We start from the raw sequence: 7,594 nt of genomic DNA on the forward strand, positions 1-7,594 counted from the left end.
TGCTTCTCTGTAGTCACTGACGGGCCCAGTGCTGTTGAGAACACACAGGTAGTAGGATCATTTTAAAAATAACACAAATAATGAAGAGAACAGAAAATGGCCAAACAACAACACCGGGGGGAAAAATCCTCTTCAGAAGACTGAAGTTTCACTGTATTTTTAACATGACTTTCACATCTAAAATGTTGAATATAAGCCGCTAAAAGTAGCAAGAAACTCAAATAAACATCAGTTTGCAATTTAAAAAAGATGTTGCTGTGGATACATTTACCAAATAGTTTCATAATACTTACATTAATATTGTTCATAAAAAAGAAAATACAAAGAAAATACTGGCAGCTGATTATGTTCCCTGATGTTAGTCCAATCTAGAGGGATGAATCTTTGAATTAATTAATCCTTTATTTCTGCCTTAAAAACATTTTTGAAAAAGCCGACCTGCCCCCGCTGCTATGGTTTGAAGTTCAAGAATGTTAATTATTTATTAAGGGTTCTTGAGGTAGCAACAAGGATACAAATGCTGATATAAAAGTACATGATGAAGAAATACCAACAAATGACAGAGAGATGTGGATGAAGGAGGCTGTCGTTCTTTGATGATGAGACTAAAAAGGTCAAAGTTTGCTTTTTTTGCTCTGACTCTATCTTGAATCACAACAGACTTCTGTAATCTGTATTTTAAAAAGCTGTTAGTGCATATCTGTTTACTGGTTTGATTTACAGGATATGTAGAAACTCCCTACTAACCGACACTTTCGTTTTTCCGCTAAACGGTTTAACACATGGATAACTGATTGAATTATAGACTGTGCTGTTCTATGTGCTTCAGCAACTTGTTGCCTCTGTGTTTTTTTATCTGAACATCAGTGTTTGTAACGATCATTTGTGGTGAGTTATGCTTAAGAAAAACATCTTAAATAATGTGAACTCCCTCTAACAGTTTGTTAGCACATTTCATTATACTTGAACTCAGTGTGTTAAAAACTTTATTTTCCACTGGAAGACAATCACTTCAGATGGACAAACATTGATGAGGTTTAAAGCCAGCATTAACCTGATAGTACCTGTTAAAACCTCCCAATTCTTTTAATCTTTGGGCTGAAGGAAGGACAATACTCGGTGTATAAATGCTCAAACAACAATTATTTATTTCCATATAATTCAACACTTAAGAGCATAAGAACCATCATGATGGGGAGACCTGCCTGCAGAGGGTCACCGCAAGTCTCAAAATGGTGACGGGTTACTCGGCTTCTTATAGCCCCTAGTGGCCCCCACCTAGTCGTAAAAGCCTAAACATTCACATTCTTTCTCTCACACGGCGCCTAAGTTATGACCTCGGCTCCTTGTTTCTCTGCTCTCTGTAAGGTGGGGTATGGAATGTGGTCTGTCTCTTCTATTTATCGGCACAAGGTCTCCTGCACACAACATTCTCTTCATGATTCAGCAGTATGAAATGTCAAGAAACAGTGTAACACATTCAACAGTGTCGAGTAATACAGGTCAATCCAATAGATCTAATGATTTTCACACTCTTTTAGGTCAGAAGTATAATGCAAACTAAAACTACATACTGATCACACACTCTATATTAAGGGGTATAATATGATCTACAGCAGTATCATAATTCAACTACTTTGATTACATATATAAGGTAACATATGATAACAGAATAATCTCACAATTCCCCCTTTTGATCTCTTTTTTAAGAGATCACTTATAACATACACTCCAGCGTTACAAGGTCCAGTTCTCCTTGGTCCTGAGGCCCTCTGTCCCCCTTTAACGGGTGGACCATATGTGGGATAACCTCTGTGTTTAGCAGTTCAGATGCAAGAAAAATTAGATTTACAACCATAACAGCAGTTACAGATGACACTCCCACCCCCATTTTGATGCCACCTTGTACCTTTCAAATGTACTTAGACTAGAACCTCTGTCTAAGGAGCTTTTAACCTTTATTTTTATTGCTGCAGCTACCAGTATCTTCCAGTTGGGTGATTCTCAGCTTCTTTCTTCGACTTCCGGGGTTAGACCACCCTTTAGTCGTTGCACAGATCAGGGGATTATTCTGCCCCGATTTCAGACAAAGATCTGTGTATTTTGGGGTCACAGCCGTGTCCCCCTTTTTGCCAAGATCCTCTCGAACCTCGTTGGTCTGGTGTTCCTAGATTTTGGCCAACCCTTTCATGGTTATTGCTGTGTTTATGGGATCCATCTTCTCGAGGAGCCCAAACGCCATAACACTTGACCCCAGTTGCTGTCTCAGCAGTCCCTACATCTGTCTCTGCTGTGAAGGGTCCTCGTATCTCCGTGTCCTCGTCTGGTGTCTGTTCCTTTCTCTGTAAGAGACAGAAAACCAAAACACCTCTCTCCCTAGCCTTGATAATCTATTATATATTATGTTCAGGACTCTCTGACCCAGGGACTTATTCTAATCATAATCTATGTGTGTGTAAAAGAAATCAAAAATTAATGAACCATTTCTAAGTCTAACACACTATAAGCTTAAGTTTTACCATACCTAAATTATTAAACACACAAATAAAGTCATAAAATGTTCATAAAACCATTGTTTGATGTTAAAACTCAACTTCCCCCTTTTTGACACACTCCCATGTGTCAATCCATTAAAAGAGAAGGTTAGTGACATCATATCTCAGAACTCAAAATTAGCAACCAAAGGGTTAAATCTGCAGTTCCACACTCTCATGTGAAGCTACCGTCTCCTCTTCAGTCTCTCTTATCCTCCTGCTCCTGCAAAAACAAAACAAAACAGAGCGAAACATCCACCCTCCTCTTGCCGGCTGGGTGAATTGTTTGTCAGCATTTACTAATCCTAAAGTTGGTGCAGTCATTGTCTCAGTACCAAGTCAGTCAAAACTTTTAGTCCGTCCATCACAGTCCAGTCACATGCATTCATTCACACCCATTCATACCAGATGTTGCTGATAATGGAGTCTCACGCGCGACCTATTCGAGTATCCATCACCAGCAAGATGACGTCATCATTTTAAAGGAAAACAATTCCTTGTTTTTTGGACTGGATTGACTCGCTGCAATCCTTTTAGACTCAGGACTTCTCACGTGATCAGTGTCCCATATAAGTGAATTTCTCCAAAGCCAATTATAATCATGGAGAAGCACACTTTGCAACTGTTTACAGTAATAATATTTTATAGCGCTTTAAATCTCAATCTTTCAGGCCTGGTTTAAAGAGCTGATTGTTAAATTATGAACTCACAAAATATCACCACCGGTGGATCACACCTCTCAGATGTTTTTCCTCAGTGTACTGTAACAAAAACGAAAACAGACGTAACCAACAAAATACTAATAAAAATAAGATAAGATAAGATAAGATAAGATGGCCTTTATTAGTCCCACAGGTGGGAAATTTGTTTTGTTACAGCAAAAGTGCAAAGTTATGTAGCAGAAATTAGAAAACACTGGAATGCAATAAAATACAATAAAATAAAATAAAATACTATATACAATAGAATAAAATAGAATAGAATAATATATACAATAGAATAAAATAGAAATACAAATACTATATACAACTGAGTAGGAAAATACAAAAACACAACTTCGTCAGAAGAAGAATTGCACGTATAGCAGTCTTATTGCACATGTGTGGGTTTGTGTGTTTGATCAGCTGCAAAAGTCTTTATTGTAGAGTCTGACAGCAGTGGGAGGAAAGACCTGCGAAATCTCTCCGTCCCACACCGTGGGTGCCGCAGTCTCCCACTGAAGGAGCTGCTCAGTGCTGTCACAGTCTCATGCATGGGGTGGGAGATGTTGTCCAACAGGGATGACAGCTTAGCCGCCATTCTCCTGTCACTCACCACCTCCACTGGGTCCAGAGGGCATCCTAGAACAGAGCTGGCCCTTCGGATCAGCCTGTTCAGTCTCTTCCTGTCCCCAGCAGAGATGCTGCCCCCAGCAGACCACACCATAAAAAGATGGCTGAGGCCACCACAGAGTCATAGAAGGTCTTCAGGAGTGGGCCCTCCACTCCAAACGACCTGAGTCTCCGCTGCAGGTACAGCCTGCTCTGCCCTTTCCTGTAGAGGGCGTCTGAGTTATGAGTCCAGTCCAGTTTGTTGTTCAGATGAACACCAAGGTACCTGTAGCTGTCCACAGCCTCGATGTCCATACCTTGGATATTCAGTGGTTGCAGTGGAGGATGTTTGTGCCTGCGGAAGTCTACCACCAGCTCCTTGGTTTTACTGGCGTTGATCTGGAGGTAGTTCAGCTGGCACCAGTCCACAAAGTCTTGAGTCAGTCCTCTGTACTCCTTGTCGTCCCCATCAGTGATGAGGCCGACTATTGCAGAGTCATCAGAGAACTTCTGCAGGAAGCACTGGGTGGAGTTGTGGGAGAAGTCTGCAGTGTAGATGGTGAAGAGGAACGGAGCCAGAACCGTTCCCTGTGGGGCCCCCGTACTGCAGACGACCCTGTCCGACACACAGCCCTGAGTCCTCACATACTGTGGTCGGTCGGTGAGGTAGTCCAAAATCCAGGTAGTGAGGTGATGGTCCACTCCTGAGTTCTCCAGCTTGTCCTTCAGAACCGAGGGAAGAATAGTGTTGAAGGCACTGGAGAAATCAAAGAACATGATTCTCACAGTGCTCCCAGCGGTCTCCAGGTGAGCGAGGGAACGATGTAGGAGGTGAATGACGGCATCATCCGCTCCAATGCCAGGCTGATAGGCAAACTGAAGTGGGTCCAAAAATAACACAAACTAGGGCCCATTGCAGACATGTCCAAGTATAAAATCATCTCTCTCTCAGTTAGCGAAAGAAAACAACCCAAAGCTCACTGATAAAATCAAGCTAGCGCTAAGCAAAACCCAAAAATCAACCAGAAATTCACAGGAACGTTTTGCTTCCTGCCGGGACAATATTGTGTAGGAATGAGAACCTCAGGTACCGTAGCACCTTTTGTTCCTCCTTGTATTAAATTTCAATCACAGAAAATGCGGTACTCCGACCTGAAACTTACACTATTAATTCATCATTTTCACTCTGTGCCACTGTTCCTCATCAGGCTGTGTGAAGCACAGCAAAGAATTCAGTCAAGGCCTTGAGCCATAAACAGACATCACGCACAGACATTGTTTTCATAACCAAACTGTTTTAGACCTTATTCCCTAAATCTACATTACTGCCCTTTGGGTGACATAAAACACATTCTAAATAATCAATGGTAATCAATGGCTCCTCATGAAAATTATGTATTGGGATATTTGTGTGCAGCATTTTGCATATCAGCATAAGCATTTGTTAGCAAAGCATTCTTCATTGCATCAGCATGTGTGTGTGTGTGCGCATCACTCTTTATTGCACAAGCGTGTGCATGTGTATGTGTGTGCATGTGTATGTGTGTGGATCACTTCTCAGTGAATTGAATCAGCATTTTGATGTGTGTGTGTGTCATTTTTCACTCAATCAACGAGTGCACATATGTTCATGTGTGTGTTTCTTTTCATCAGTGTATGTATATGTGTGTGTTTGTGTGTGTGTGTGTTCATCACTTTCCTGTTCTGGTGTCTTGGGTAAACCACGGCCTGAAGCGTGCCCTGGGGTCCTGCCCTCCTCCCCCTCAGTCCGTTTGCGACCATTGCTGCTGCTGCTGCTCAAAGTTCAGTCCATCCTAGTTCTGGCCCCAATTGGGGCAGTCCTTTCTCCAGTGTCCATGCTCACCGTGGGTGAAACCTGCATCTTCCTCTGTGTTTTTGTTCATTCTAAGGTGCCTTCTGACCTCAGTTGCTCCTTCGGTCTCGGTCACGCCCTTTTCGCTGCCGTGTTGGTCCATCACTGTCCTGCACAGTGTGAATGCAGAGTTATCAAGGTCAGCATTCTTTTACTCGGCCTCACTTTTCATTCGGGCTTATTGGGCGTCTTGTCACAGCTCTGTCAGCTGAAGCTGTCGGAGAATTTTCCCCCGTGTAGTGAAACGGGCCTTAGGTTTAGTGCTCTCCATCTCTGCTGCATGAGATCGCCTTCCTGCAGCACTGTTGACATTTTCAGGTTGTTGTTGTGGGTCCAGCTGTTGCAGCATTTGGTCAGGGTCACGTAGAGGGGAGAGCAGGAGTCCAGGTCAGCCTCGGCTTTCAGGGCCGGCAAAGCAGCCTGTAATTAAAAACAAAAAAAACAAAAAACAAAAATAAAACAAACCAAAAACAAACAGAAGTGTACGAACAGGAAAATGATGTTGTTTTGGCTGTGTTACAACGAGAGGGAAGAAACACCAGGCCAGGCCCTGTGTCAGCCTTCTCTCCCCCCTTTTTTTTTCTTTTCTCACGATATAATCAACTCATAACCCACCAAGTTGACAGGACAACATGCACATGTTCAAATTCTTAAGATCATGTTTAAACTCACAAAAGAGAATTTTCTTTCCGTCAGTAATCACTTGTATTGTTCAATCATCAGAAAACATCTCACAATTCAACTGTTAACCACTAAATTTGTTGTTTCCTCACTGGTTGGTCATACCGGTCTCTTTATTTTCTTTTTTCTTTGAAGCTAAATTGTTGTCCTGCAACCCAGAGGGTTTATTTGTTAGTAATGGATAAACTTCATCATTAACAAAAAACAAAAAACAGGTGTATGTTAATTTTTGCTGCTTTAACCTTGCTGGAAAATCTTCACATGTTCATGAGTGTAAGCTGTTTTTTCATTGCATGTGTGTGCATTTGTAGGCAGGTTAATTTTAACTTTTTCTCAAACTAGGCGTTACCTTAAAAGGAGCCTTTCTCTCACATTTCTCTGCTCGTGTGTGTTTTTGTTTCACCTTTTGTTGTGATGCTCCGGACGCCTTCCCAACCTCCACAAGTCTGTTGGCCCCAATTTTGTGTTAAAACTTCTCTTAATTTCTCCTCTAATTCTCTCCTCGCTGCTGTCTGTTTCACAGCTGCTGATTCTTGCTGGGTGTGGTTCCCCTTACTATAATTTTGCTTCGGCCGCTGTGCTTGTGGGGGCAGTTGGTCCAGGTCCGTAGCTTCCTGTATTAACACACTAAGAAATTTATTTAATATCATTTTCATCACTGTTAAACAGATAAGCAGGCAACACGCCCACCTTGACAGCGCAAACTGCACGTGACTGAATGCCATCAGCCGTAGAGACAGACTAAGGAGTGTCAACATCCAAGGGACTGTGGCCTAGAGCCACTGCTCTTCTACATTGAATGAAGCCAGCTGAGGGAGGTGGTTCTAAACAAGGTGCTTCCCAAGTTGCTTCCCTTGGTTTTCAGGGTAGGGCAAGTGGGCCATAAGGAACATTGCTAGTCTGGATACAGGATATCTTTTTCCTATAGTATTAGCCGACCATTCTCTTTAACGTAACCTGTGCAACATTTGTGCAACATGTATCTTTGTTTGAAGCCTGATGCTGGCTTAAGGTCTTCTTTAATGACTTTAACTCAAATCTAAACTAACTAATATCTGAACAAATCTGAAACGACAAGAAGCTAACGGGAAGCTGATCCTATCATGGTAAGGCGCTTTGTTGTCTTGATGTCAGTGGCTTCTGTCTCTCCTTTGGCTTTGTTATTATCCCAGCAGGGTACCTGATCACATACTGGG

Source organism: Oreochromis aureus, linkage group 3 (genome assembly GCF_013358895.1).
Source record: "Oreochromis aureus strain Israel breed Guangdong linkage group 3, ZZ_aureus, whole genome shotgun sequence".
NCBI lineage: Eukaryota > Metazoa > Chordata > Actinopteri > Cichliformes > Cichlidae > Oreochromis > Oreochromis aureus.